This window comes from Alosa pseudoharengus, unplaced genomic scaffold (assembly GCF_046254945.1).
Source record: "Alosa pseudoharengus isolate Yale_2024_CS ecotype anadromous, Long Island Sound unplaced genomic scaffold, YU_APseudo_1.1 YU_APseudo_1.1_scf_13, whole genome shotgun sequence".
Lineage (NCBI taxonomy): Eukaryota > Metazoa > Chordata > Actinopteri > Clupeiformes > Clupeidae > Alosa > Alosa pseudoharengus.
The window spans coordinates 28,089,556-28,104,555 of NW_027468598.1; the positions used below are offsets into that span (position 1 = coordinate 28,089,556).

At 47.1% G+C, this 15,000-nt stretch overlaps 1 protein-coding gene across 2 annotated transcripts in view; it reads right to left on the reverse strand.

Annotated features, from left to right (window-relative positions):
* The window catches only part of dock10 (dedicator of cytokinesis 10), a 136,089-nt gene that overhangs the window by 96,567 nt on the left and 24,522 nt on the right, over positions 1 to 15,000 (reverse strand). The window lies entirely within an intron of this gene.

Consider the following 15,000-nt stretch of genomic DNA (forward strand, 5'->3'; position numbering starts at 1 on the left):
CTGGGTCGCCGATAAATAAAACTCATAATCACGCAACATCTCCACCCTGACACACACACGCACCCTGACTGACACACACACAAACACACACACACACACGCACACACATCACATGCTGCAAACATAAGCACCAGCAGCCTGAAGCCAGCCGGAGTGTTTTTCATCTTTCTCGGGCTTTTAAAAACCCAGCCCTGTCCAATCCCTGGCAGTGTTCAAACACATGCTCTGAGTCGACCTGGTTTTCAGGAGATAAGGGGCCGTAGAGGTTGAGGGTGCAAAGATGGGCACAGCCATAACTCAGCTCAGTGATGCTGCTGTCTATATCACCCCCCTCCTCCCCTTTCTCCCGCTCTCTTTCTCTCTCTCTCTCTCTCTCTCTCGTGCCCCCGTCCTGGGTGAGAGGCTGTCGAGGCTGTCGGTAAGCCCCAGGATAGAGAGGCTGTGCCTGGGCTCCAGCCTGTCTGGCCCCTGGGTCTACCTCCATAGCCAGAGGAGCTCCAAGGCTGTCTCCACTGAACAGGATGAGTCACCACAGAGATGGGCAGAGCGAATGAGAGATGACTGCCAGCTTTTTTTCTCTCTCTCTCTCTCTCTCTCTCTCTCTCTCTCATTCTCTCTCTCTCCTTCTCTCTCTCTCTCTCTCCTTCTCTCTCTCTCTCTCTCCTTCTCTCTCTCTCACTCTCTCACTCTCAGTGATTACACGCAGTTACAACTGATGTAGGAGAATCGCTCTCTATCACACTCTTTCTGTATGTATGTGTGTGTGTATAGTATAAGTATAGTATATATACTTTTGTGTGTGTGTGTGTGTGTGTGTGTGTGTGTGTGTGTGTGTGTGTGTGTGTGTGTGTGTGTGTGTGTGCGTGGGGGCATGTGTGTGTGTGCGTGTGCCAGAGTATTCACCACTTCCTGGCCTACCCTGTCTATCCTCAGATAAAAACAATCTATAAGATAAAACCATGGTGAGGTGTTCATGATTGGGAGCTTGAGATTCCTCTCAGAGGAGTGCAGTGAGATTCAACACGAGATTGATGAGAGAAGTCAACAGGAAACTGCATGACTCTACATAAATACAACATAACAGAGTGAGCTCAAAACATGTAGGCACTTTGCAGCTAACAAGGTAGCCAAACACAGTCAAACACATACACAAACACACACACACACACCTCATTATTTTTCTGTCTTCACTTAAAGCCACAGCCAATCCTTCCACCTGCTTCAGAAGTTAAACGGAAGCAATCGTCTATTTCTAAGTGTACAACAGCGATGATTGAGATGAAAGAAGTCAATGGTTCACGCAGGGGTCAACTGTTTCCTACACTTCTCTCAGCTCTTCTCCACCACACATTTAACACACTCCAGATCAAAGCTGGGCCTTGTACTGTACCATTACGTGGCCTCTGCACCGCTATGTGATAATGCTATCATAAAATACTTCTCTAAGGAAGTGTGTGTGTGTGTGTGTGTGTGTGTGTGTGTGTGTGTGTGATGATGATGGAATCATAAAATATCTCTGAAAGGCAGTTCTGTGCGTGTATGTATGTGTGTGTGTGTGTGTGTGTGAGTCTGTAAATAAGTCAGTGAGTGTGAGTGAGTGTGAGTATGGGCATACTTGTGTGTGTGTGTGTGTGTGTGTGTGTGTGTGTGTGTGTGTGTGTGTGTGTGGCGGGGGATTCCTGTGTGTGTGCATGCCTGTGTGTGTAGTCCCTGATCTGACAGTGGTCCAGTGCTGAGGTTGGACTTGTGGTTGGTCCACTCACTACATACACAGATTCCACTGCTACTGCACACAGACACACACACACACACATACAGACACACACACACACACACATACAGACACACACACACACATACAGGCACACACACACTCACACAGTGATGCATCCCCCTGACATCTCCTAGGGCATTTCTCACTGTGCGAGGATGAGCGTGTCTTACACGCACAAGAGCTAAAAGGGTGTAACGGGATCCAAGTCGCTCGGCGGACACACTAACGGTCCGGTTTGCTATCCCTAATGGCCACTCTGGGTAACCGGCTTACTATTGACCCAGGAGGAGACGAACGACAAACATGATTCATCACGCTGGCTCCCTGCCTCGTCCCAGAAAACCTCTCTCTCCGTCTCGTCTGTCCGTGAAGCAAAACCCCAGGATTCGGACCAGCGGAATGACCTGACCAGTTTTTAGGCAGCCGTGGGACAGAGTCTGCTATGCGTTTGTGTTGGGATAAGCCATGCTTGTATTTGTGTGTATCTGAGTCCAGATGACAATGCAAACCTAGCACAGGTACAGGTATACCTCAGCTCCTGATCATGATCAAGGTGAGACTTTAAGCTGAAATGACACATATGCACGAACACCTCCACCCAATTCAGACTCCAATGCAAACCTAGCACAGGTACAGGTACACATGTTTACAGCTATACAGGTATACCTCAGCTCCTGATCATGATCCAAGTGAGATGCTCAGCTGAAATGACACACATGCACACACACCTCCACCCAATTCAGAATCCACTGCAGCTACTACAAGGCCACACGTAGATACTTAGCATGAGGTCACATGTATACAGTGTGCCCAGAACGGGCCTATATAGAAAATATACAGTACAAGCCAAATGTATACAATATGAACAGCACAGGCTCAGCAGAGGACAAGCCGATTTGGTGTCCACTCTCTCTCACAGGTGTGTGTGTGTGTGTGTGTGTGAGAGTGTGTGAGAGTGTGTGTGTGTGTGTGTGAGTCTCTGTGTGTGTGTGTGTGTTTTTGTGTGCGTGTTTGCAGTGCTGCAAAGTGCTTTATAAAGGTGTGCATCTGTGTATTTGTGTTTTTCAGACTATGCATGAGCTCTGGCAAGTAGGAGAGATAATAGAGATGCAGTCTTCATGACAGTGTGAGTGTACATGTTAGTGTGTGTGTGTGTGTGTGTGTGTGTGTGTGTGTGTGTGTGTGTGTGTGTGTGTGTGTGTGTGCGTGAGTGTGAGTGTGTGTGTGTGTGCGTGTGTGTTTTAGACTCCCCACCTGCCATGTATCGGGTCTCTGATGGGAGATGACCTCAGTCTTTGGGGAAGCGTTTGACTTCCAACTTGGAGTTGACCTTGCACAGCTGCTGTGATTGATGCACTGTATGTGTATCTACCCCTCTGAGCATTTATCTGTTCCCCAACACCTGTGTGTGTGTGTGTGTGTGTATGTGTATGTACAGTATATAGTATGTCTATGTATATGTGTGTGTCTCTGTATGTGTGTGTGTATGTGTGGGTCTCTGTATGTGTGTATGTGTGTGTGTGTATCTACAGTCTCTGCATAGGAGCTGATATAGCTCTGGTCTTGGCCAAATCTGGGCCTCATCTGGACCGGATGTTTCCTGCTGTCAGCAGCTTTTAGTGTGTGTGTGTGTGTGTGTGTGTGTGTGTGCGCACGCTCATAAGGGGGGCGTCACATGTGGACGGGACATCACCTGCTACCGATTAGAGACCTCTGCTGCCTCTCTCTGACTGTCTTTCTGTGTGTCTGCGTCTATGTGTGTGTGTGTGTGTGTGTGTGCATCTGTCTGCGCTTCATGTTTTTCCGAGCACTGGTGAACGTAAAGAGTTTGCCAGAAGGACACGCTGTGAGTCACCATGTGTGTGAATGTGTGTGCGCTGTTTGTGTGTGTGTGTGTGTGACGGTGTGTGTGTGTGTGTGTGTGTGTGTGTATGTGTGATGGTGTGTGTGTGTGTGTGTGTGTGTGTGTGTGTGTGTGTGTGTGTGTGTATGTATGATGGTGTGTGTACGTGTGTGTATGTGTATGTGTGTGTGTGTGTGTGCGTGTGTGTGTGAGGCTGAGCTCGGAGGACAGGGAATGGAGGGGAATGAAGAGAAAAACACAGAGAGGTTTCCATGGTTACAGTGACACTGTCATTGGCGGAGCCTTCTTGGCAAGCTGCTGGTCGACCTCTCGAGGCAGATAAATGGATGAAAGGTCACACACTCAGCTGGACACACACACACACACAGGAGTTTGACCTGGTCTACAGCCGGTGAAAGGTTTATGAGCAAGATGGGTTTTTTACTGCTTTAAACTTCAGATCTGTCTCCTGTTCCCCTTTTCCTGCTCTCCAGTCCTCCCTCTCTCCTTCCCTCCCTCCCTCACTCCTTCCCTCCCTCTCTTCCTCCCTCCCTCCCTCCATCCATCTCTGTCAGCAGCACTGATTGTCATTGTGAAGGTCGCCATCTCCCTGTGATTGCATGATTAGTGAGGCGACACGGCGGCCGCCGGTCTGTTAGTTGCGTCAGTTCTCCAGTAGTGATGCTGGACTACTGTACAGCCCGGTCAATCCCCACTGGCCTCTGGCCTCAGTGCCTTCACACTCAACTCCTGGCTAGCCACTCACATTATTATTATTCCATGACACTAAGAGTGTTCATTGTATCAAGACATCACATTATCTGCTAATGCGTTTCTAATGCACTGACGGGGTGGGGAGAGAGATGACTGTGGGGGTTTATCATATGCACCACTTAGCAGAATGCCACTGTGCATCAGCACACCTACTGTATATACTGTACAGGCTTTGTACCAGCTCATATCAGTGGACAACAGAGCGCAGTGGTTCTCAAAGTGTGGGGAGGGCCCCACTAGTGGGGAATAGGGACATGACAAGTGGGGCGTGATGAACAGGAGGAAATTAGTTTTTTTTTTTGTTATATCTTTTTTTGTTATACCTATCTTTAATAATGCCTTTCTTTTTTGAGAAGTAACATCATAATTTCAAAACAAAATAGCCACATAGCCACACACAAACATAGGAGTCATAAACAGACCGACAGAATTGAAACAACATCTGATCCGGCGGACCGAGACGGAAAATGTAACGTGAACCAAAATGTGAATAAATAAATAAATAAATAAATAAATAAATAAATAAATGAATGAATGAACATTACCATTTTGACAGGTTGATGGGGTCAGATGGGGTTTGAAAATTCCTCAGCTCCAAAGTGGGGAATGACAGAAAAAGTTTGAGAACCACTGCCATAGCGTAAACTCTTATAATCTGATAAATGATTAATGTAAATGAGGCTTAATATATTTTAGAGAGGTAGAATCTATACTATATTCACCCAGTGACCCTCACACAAGCCAAAACAGCACAGCATGAATATATCACGAGGCTATATGAGGCTAATATTGATATAATGCAATATTGATATTTACTGTATGTGTATTCATTTGTATAATTTTAGTAAACATATCAGGCATCTAAAGTGAATGTGCCCTTTACTATGCAATGGTTTATTTGCTGCACACAGTACATCTACAGAATAGAGAATACAGAAACTGAAACGCATTATACACAAGTCACAAGTCAAAACAGGTGGGGCCAATCTTTCACTCTCTCTCTCTCTCTCCCTCTCTCTCACTCTCTCTCTCTCTCCCTCTCTCTCGCTCTCTCTCTCTCCCTCTCACTCTCTCTCAATGTTGATTTACATTGGGAAACCACTGCCGGCCTAACGTCTGATCAAAAGCTAATTTCTGGGTAAAACCTCAAGTCACAGGAAATCACACACCTTATGGAGGCTCTCTGAAAAGCAGGGTGTTGTAACACACACACACACACACACACACACATACACACACACTCACAAACACACATACACACACACACACACATGCACACACCATCAAACACTCCACAGTCTTACACACACACACACATGTCCGCGCGCACACACACACACACACACACACACACACACACACACACACACTCACGCCCACACACACCCACACACAGTTTGATTTCACGGTGAATGTCCTTTCTTGCTGTGGGTGTGCCACTCCCACAGGGTGCCTGCTCTGATTGGCAGTGTGCCAGCGGGCTTGTGTGAGGCTCCGTGTGTGTGTGTGTGTGTGTGTGTGTGTGTGTGTGTGTGTGTGTGTGTGTGAGAGAGAGAGTGAGAGAGAGAGTGAGAGAGGGAGAGAGAGAGTGGTGCCACAGCTGGTTTGTGCTAAATGTTGCCAGAGGGGCCAATGCCATCTAGTGCTGAAGGCACTGCACAGCAGAAGCAGTGTCTGTGTGTGTGTGTGTGTGTGTTTGTGTGTGTGTGTTAGCAGACACCACCCAGGGCAGAGCTGAATGAGGACATCAGTGTGTGAGAGGGTCACGTCAGTTTAGCATTCTGGCTTTGCGTCTAGGCACATTTTATGAATGTACGTGTGTGTGTGTGTGTGTGTGTACTGTATGTATGTGTGGGTATCTAGTTGTGTGTGTGAGTGTGTGTGTGTGTGGGGTATCATGTATAATTAAGCACATAAGTGCATACAAAAGTATGTTTTCATAGTGATGTGTGCATGGGAGTGTATGTAAGTATATATATGTATTTATGCACGTGTGTATGCATGCTGCTGTGTGCATCTGTGTGAGTGTATTAATACATGTGTGTTTCTGTATGTGTTTGTCTCTGTGTGTTTGTCTGTGTGTGTGTGTGTGTGTTTATGTGTGTGTGTTGGTGTGTGTCTTGACTTGTTTTCCACCACAGTAGCCTGTAGGTGGCAGCCTCCCCCTATGCTGCTCCTGCTGCTGCTGTGTTTATGGAAGGAAACTATTAAAGCGTCCTGAGAGGAGAATTAAAGTCCTGCGACCCAGGGGGGTGGGGGGGCATCCAGAAAACGTCAAGAGTTTCCGTTCCATTCTCCCTTTCTTTCTCTAGACTCTCTCTCTCTCTCTCTCTCTCTCTCTCTCTCCCGAACTGCAAACTATGTAGAGCATGAAGTCTTTCCTTCCTTTATGAATAAGACTGAGGAAGTTCGGTAACAAGATCAGCAAAAAAACAAACAAAAAAAACACACAGAACACCACATCCCCCTGATAGATCAGAGTCAGATGGTATCTAGGATGGGCATGGCACACAGCAGCCTCATTACATAACAAATCAGCAGTCGCCACACTGCTTGAGTAGAGGCTGTTAGAGTAAGGGTTGAGAAAAACGTTGCCAGATACTACAGTAAGGTGCAGTATAAATTATCTGAGTTGTGTTGAGAGATGAGTGTATGTCGCTTGTAAGTAACATTACCATAGTTATAGTAGGATAGTTTGAGTAGGAAATTAGGTTAATGTTGCCAGATAGTTTGAGTAGGAAATGAGGTTATTATTGCCAAATAATGTAGTATGTATAGAGACTGCAAGTAAACTGCCACTGAGAGTCATGTTGCCAGATAGTTTGAGTAGAAACAGAGTCATGTTGCCAGATAGTTGGAATAGGGAATGAGAGAAAAGTTTCCAGATAGTTTGAATAGAAACTAAGAGAAATGTTGCCAGATAGTCGGAGTAGAGACTGAGAGAAATGTTGCCAGATAGGGACTGGTGTGTGTGACTTCTTACAGTGGGCGAGAGATGTTAACTCACATTCACACTCCACTCTGTACTGCTGACAGTAGGGGCAATTTCCATTTCCAATAGCTTTCAAAAGAACTGGGCACAAAAGGAATGACAGAGAGAGAGAGGGGGAGAGAGAGAGCGACAGAGAGAGTGTACGAAAGACAAAAAATCTATTCATCAACCCACATGTGTAAGCTTGCTTTCCCTTTGACCCATGGAGTCACATGACACAGCTCTCTCTCTCTTTCTCTATCACAGGCTCAGTGACTCTGCCTCTCTCTCTCTCTGAGCGTTCCCTCTGCTGCTATGGTCGGGCTCGTGTTCTTTGATCCTTTTACCCACATAGTCCCAAATCCTCATAATCTATTATCATATCATATCTCAATCTCATAATTTCATATTCCCATTCTCATTATTACTCTCTCTTTCTCTCTCTCTCTATCTCTCTCTCTCTAATTTTATATTCCCATTTTCATTATTACTTTTACTCTCTCTCTCTCTGCCATGGATCATGTGCTTTCCTACTCTAGTGTTAGTGAACACTCTTTACATTTACAAGCCCTTTCTCTCTGCTGCTTGCCTCTATAACTTCCTGTCTCTCTGACCTCCCCCTGTGCAACATCCTGTCTCCCTGACCTCTAGTGGTATAACTTCCTGTGTCTCTGACCTCTCTTTCTCTTCTATATTCTCTCCTCATCACATATGCTCACCAGCGCACCCTCTCTCTCTATTGCTCTCTCTCTCTCTCTCTCTCTCTCTCTCTCTCTCTCTCTCTCTCTCTCTCTCTCTCTCTCTCTATAGAGATCTCTATGTAAGTGTGAACTACATTCAAGGAAAGCCGCACACTGCAATCTCCCAGAAGAACTAAATTTATTGAGTTAAAAACATAACGCAACGTTTCGACCCACCCCATCTGGGAGATTCAAGTGTGGACAACTACTCTTCTTTCCTTGATAAGCCTTTTTTGTCCTGCACCTGGCCCCAGTGAGGTGGGATGTGCATACAATCACTTTTAAAAGAACTTTGTGAACTACATTCAAGCCATGCCACAATCAACACAGACTCTGACAAAATGGCAGAATTGTGTGTGTGTGTGGCTGAGTTGTGTGCCTGTTAGATGATGTTGTACAGTAGGCCTCCATTCTCTCACTGCTTTGTACCGAGTCATCTTCACGCTCCGTCTCCAAGCCAAACACTGGACACTTCTGTGGAAGCACCATTCAGCATGTAAGCATCCAACAGAGAACCCAATGCCAGTCGTTTCTCTCTCTCTCTCTTTCTTCTTCTCTCTTCATCTCTCCATTCCTCCTCTTTATCACTCATCTCTCTCTCTTTTGCTCTCTCCATCTCTCTTTCCATCTTTCCTCTTTCTCTATCTTTATTCTCTCTCTCTCTCTCTCTCTCTTCATCTCCTCATCTTTACATGTGACTTTCTAACATGGTGAAACCCAGTGGCAGTCCCTCTCTTCATCTCTCTCTCTCTCTCCATTCTTTCCCCTCTATCCTTTCTCCATGCTGGACTCCAGGACTTGTGCCATTTCAGGGAACATCAGATTAATGGGGGTGCTTCCCGTAAAGAGCTTCCCATTAATTACCTGCTGGTGGAGAGAAGACTGTGTGTGAGTGTGTGTGTGTGTGTGTGTGTGTCTCCATGTGCGTGCGTGTGTATGGGGGGAGTCTGTGAGTATGTTTTTGTACGCCTGTGTTTGTGCATGTTTATGTGTGTGTGTGAGAAGGAGTTTGGAGGCTTGTGTGTGGAGGCAGATGTTTGGGTGATTTGGAGTGGGGGGGGGGGGTTGTCTGCAATTGTGCGAATGTGTCTGAATGTTGAGTGGTGGTTTATGTGTGAGTGTGAAAGAAAAAGTCTGTGTGTGTGTGTGTGTGTGTGTGTGTGAGTGTGTGTCAGAAAGGGAGCGTGGTCCAGACCCGTTCTGCCGGTGACCTAGTTTAGCGGTCCGGGGGGAACCAGCAGACGCCCACTGCACTGTGTCAGGCCGAGGCACGGGCCAGCGCCAGCTTCAGCGACCCCTCTGCCAAACGGCACCGGTCCGATAAAAACACTCACTCACGGACGGCTAAAAATAGCCAGGACTTTACCCTGCTGCTGCAGCCCCCACTGTACCCCTCATCAGAGCTTACTGTAACTCACACACACACACGCTCGCACACACACACACACACACAAACACTTGGACACAGTCACAAGCACACTCGCACACTCACACACACAGGCACACACATACACTCTCTCTCAGACACACATACACACACACACGCACACAAACGCAGACACACTCAGAAGCACACTCTCTCTCAGACACACACATACACACACACACACAAACACACAGCCGCTGCCCATTACAGTGAGTCCCATAATGCACTTGGGCCTGTTGCAGGGGAAACATCTGGAACCAGTTAGAAGGACAATCCAGAGTGTAAGCAGATCAGTGTTCACCTCAGCATGGGACGTGACAGTGGCTTACGCTGAATAAATACTGTAGGAGGTCTCGATGGAGGGGCCGCGCCGCGCTGCGCTGAGCTGAGCTGCACTACGCTAACGCTCGCTAGCTGCTGGGCCAGAGTTCCAGCTTCTGGCAAACACTGAGCGAGCTAATCAAAAACAGAGACAGGAGACAGGTCACCTGAACACATACTGTATGGGACGCGAGAGAGGGGGGGAACAGAGAGAGAGAGAGAGAGAGAGAGAGAGAGAGAGAGAGAAGAGTGGAGAGAGGGGAGAGAGGGAGAGACAAAAGAGAGAGAGAGAGGGGGGTTGGAGAAATAGAAGTATGGAGGGAAAATGGAAAGAAAGAAGGATGGAGGACAGGGAAAGGATAGAGAAAAACAGAGATGGAAAGAGAGGAACGACTGGTGGCAAGAAAGAGAGAGAGAGCAGTTGGGACTTTATACATCTTGTAAGCACATGTCTCAAATTAGACATGTTGAGATCAATACATTTATATTCAAAAGTCACCAGACTAATTCTACAGAGCATTTACAAACCCCTCTGCTGATGAACTACCGCTACAGTGTTCACAAGTCAAACTTTGAACAGTAAGACTAGCACAGTAAGCTTTAAGCAGACACCATCTAGTAGTCCATCTCAGTACAGTAAGCACTATGCAGACACCATCTAGTACTCCATCTCATCCATCCCAGTACAGTAAGCATTAAGCAGAGACCTCTAGTCTAGTCCATCTCGTCCATCTCAGAACAGTAAGCACTCAGCAGAGAGACCATCTCGTCCATCCCAGTACAGTATGATAGCGGGGATACGTCACTTCTGTTGATGTTTAAACAAAACAGAGAGCTAGCTCGCTACTCCCTCCTCCTCCCTCCCGTGCAATTAAAACTCTCCTAAACGTGCATCTCGTCGGTTATTGGTTGAAACACTTTATTTTGCCTTTGAGTGGGTTGCCATCCCTTGTTGGTAGCAATTGTTTTTGTGTACAGATCTCGGAGCCTAGGCTGCCTACAGAGACGCGTTTTTTTTCGACAGCCTGCTTATGGGGCAGACAGCTAGCGGATAGTTAGGAAAGATTAGATGAATGTGATCATTTATGTTTGGGGCCTTTTTTGGGCCTGAAATCGCTGATGCAACCTTTAAGCAGAGACCTCCATCTCTCTCTCGCCATAAGCTCCAGACTCGCTGTGGGCCTGTCCTCTCCCAACCTTTGCCCAGACATCCACACACACACACACACACTCTGGGCTGGACTGGGCTGGGTGGGGGCCAGGCTATTGGCAGCGTCCATCCGCCTCTTCCGGCCTCCCCCCAGAGAGCGTTGAGGAATGAGGACTGGAGGCTAGATGTGGGGCTTCTGGGCCGAGAGAGAGAGTGCGAGAGCGAGCGAGCGAGTGCCGTCCGGCCGACTGACTGCCCGATCAGCGGGGCCGACTCTGCTCCCAGCGCTGCCGTGGAGGAAGCGCTGTAAAATGCCTGACAGAGCGCCCGACAGGAGTCCGCTGGAAAACCCCGACCTGAGCTCCTTTACAGAACCTTCTGGAATGAGCCCCGATAGAACACACACACACACGCACATATGCACACACACACACATGCACACCCACACACACACAAGCACATATGTGTGTGAAAACTCACTCTCACACACACACATACATAAGCACAAATGTGTGTGAAAACACACACAGACACACACACACAACCTCCATTAGACACCCCCCACACCACCAGGCCTGAAGCGACGACTCACAGCTGCTCTAAAGAGTTTTCCTGATGGCTGGCTGCTTACATTACTGCACTTTCTCCTCTCCTCTCTTTTCTCCCTCTCCTCCATTCTTCTCCTCCACTCTGGCTTCATTTCCCTCCATTCCACATCCCAATTCCCCCTGGTCTCTCTATACATCTTTTATTCTCTCTCTCCCTCTCACATGCTCTCTATGCATGTATTCATCTTTCTCTCTCTCCTTCCTCTCGCTGTCTACTGCTTTTGACATGTTAAGCTTTGGCCTATTCCACCTTCTCCTCTTTCTCCCTCTCTCTCCTACCTCTCTATCCCCCTCTCAACACTCCCTCCCTCTTTCTCTGATTGATCCATATTCAATTCAACCTTTCCCTTCTCTATCTTCATTCTCTTTCCACCCCCCCCCCCCCAGCCCCCCATTTCTTTGACAAATCCATGTTAAGCTTTTGCTTATTCTATCCACCACTCCTCTCAAACACACACACACACACACACACACCCCTCCTCTTTCTCATTCTTTCTACAGATCCATGTTAAACGTTGGCCAGGATTCAGTCTGAACATCCCAAGCCAGGAAAGAATATCTTCAGACGAGAACAGCCAACCCTGAAGAAAGCTCCACTGACTTTCGCATAAAACCAGAGCCACAGTTCCTCAACAACACTTTACGTAACCACGCAAGCATGGCCACTCTCTCTCTCTCTCGTTCTCTCTTTGTCTTTTGTTCTATTGACTCTTTTCTTCATCAGGTTTGTGGCTTTGTTTACAGAGAGTGTTGTTATTAGCCGGTTCCTCATTGATTCCTCATGCGGGAGGCACGTATCTGTGCCAGTGCGTGCTGCAGCAGTCTGAAGGATGGGATCTATTAGCTCAGATCCGCGGCCCCTTACACTGCCCACCAGTGAGATCGCACTTCACATCAACTGCTATTGATATCTCAATAGCAGACCATCCCAGTCTACATTGATAGGGTGAAGATCTGCTAGATAAGGCCCGTATTAGGGTCAAACCCAGGTCAGAACTGGGCCAAAGCAGTTCGCTTTAGTAATGCATGTTACAGTGAGAAGACAGAATGTGTCCAGCGCTTCGCTGGTGTCCAATGGTAAATTTACACCAGAGCCGTTTTTTGAAGCGTTTTTTCAGTCGCCCGTCTGACGTCCGTCTAATGTTAGCGATAAAATCCCATTAGAATCAGTGCATCAATTTACACAGGCAGCACTTTTACGTGTGTATTACAGCTGTTTTTGCGTTTCACTTTTAGAGGAGAGGAAAGTGTATTTTTGCGTTTCACTTTTACTTTAGAGCAAGTGAGGTGTACACACAGAAAAAACACATAGATTAACACACTGCTGTGTCATGTTAGAGACCGAGGCGGTGAAACACATAGATTAACACACTGCTGTGTCATGTTAGTAGCCTGGAAATCCAGAGTTCTCGCGAGAGCACAATGGAATTGTCTCTGCGAGACACTCTGGCAAAGAGCGATGATGCACGTTACTTTTACCCCAACATTCCGGGGAACCAGCTAAAATGATGAAGACAGCGCTGCAACGTTGGAGGACAGTACACATTGGTCGTAGTGTTATCCCATTGCGTCGCAGTCCGAAATCATTCAGAGTAAACATGGTCTAGTGTTATCCAATTGCGTGCAGTGAGATTTTTAAATGCATGCTTGTTGCCGCCCCTCGAATTGGGCCATTACATTGTTCTTTGCCAGACCCTTAATCTTTCTAGATTATCAGGGTCTGGATTTTCCAGGCTATCATGTTAGAGACCAAGGCGGTGAAACACATGGATTAACACATTGCTGTGTCATGTTAGAGACCGAGGCAGTGAAACATGGATTAGCACATTGCTGTGTCATGTTAGAGACCGAGGCGGTGAAACACATGGATTAACACATTGCTGTGTCATGTTAGAGACCGAGGCGGTGAAACATGGATTAACACATTGCTGTGTCATGTTAGAGACCGAGGCGGTGAAACATGGATTAACACATTGCTGTGTCATGTTAGAGACCGAGGCGGTGAAACACATGGATTAACACATTGCTGTGTCATGTTAGAGACCAAGGCGGTGAAACACATGGATCATTAACACATTGCTGTGTCATGTTAGAGACCGAGGCGGTGAAACACATGGATTAACACATTGCTGTGTCATGTTAGAGACCAAGGCGGTGAAACACATGGATCATTAACACATTGCTGTGTCATGTTAGAGACCGAGGCGGTGAAACATGGATTAACACATTGCTGTGTCATGTTAGAGACCGAGGCGGTGAAACACATGGATTATTAACACATTGCTGTGTCATGTTAGAGACCGAGGCGGTGAAACACATGGATTATTAACACATTGCTGTGTCATGTTAGAGACCGAGTGGGTGAAACATGGATTAACACATTGCTGTGTCATGTTAGAGAGCGAGTGGGTGTACATTTATTCATCATTTACATTTCATTCTTGCTTGTCGTGTAAATTCCCAGCAATAGCCGCAGGTGTGAGGGTATGTAAAATAGTGCATGTCCATGCATGTCCATGCACGGCACGCACGGCACACTGCTCATCCATCTCTCTCGTGAGCCTTTCACAAGGGCTTCCCATGTTTAGAAGTGCTATCAACACATCAGCAATATTTTGTTGTAAGAGTATGTGTGTTTGTGTCTGTGTGTGCGTAAGTGTGATTGTGTGTGTGTGTGTGTTTTAGACTCTAACCCCACCAGCAGTGTATCGGGCCTCTGATGGGAGACAACCTCAGGCTTTGAATGTGTGTGTGTGTGTGTGTGTGTGTGTGTGTGTATGTGAGATCAAGTGCATGTGTATGTTGGTGGATGTGTGTGTGCATTAATTGAAAAGAGAGCATGTTTATGAAAATATGTATTTGTGTGTGTGTGTGTGTGTGTGTGTTTATGAAAGACAGACTGTAAGCAGGCGGCCAATGAAATATTCAGCAGTACTGTTACTGCTGGTGGCAGATGGCACCCTGTGTGTGTGTGTGTGTGTGTGTGTGTGTGTGAGCATGACAGTGCCCAAGGGCTGTGTGGGTATTAGTGTGGCAAAGCACTCGTCCTGGGGTAAATCCTTACTGTGCCCGTCTGGAGCTGAAGCAGAGGGCATCTCCCAATACTACCCTCTGCATCAGCACCACAGTACTAACCTCTGCATCAGCACCACAGTACTACCCTCTGCATCAGCACCACAGTACTACCCTCTGCATCAGGACCACAGTACTACCCTCTGCATCAAGACCACAGTTGAGCCCTCTGCATCAGCACCACAGTACTACCCTCTGCATCAAGACCACAGTTGAGCCCTCTGCATCAGCATCACAGTTGAGTCCGCTGCATCAGGACCACAGTTGAGCCCTCTGCATCAGCATCACAGTACTACCCTCTGCATCAGCACCACAGTACTA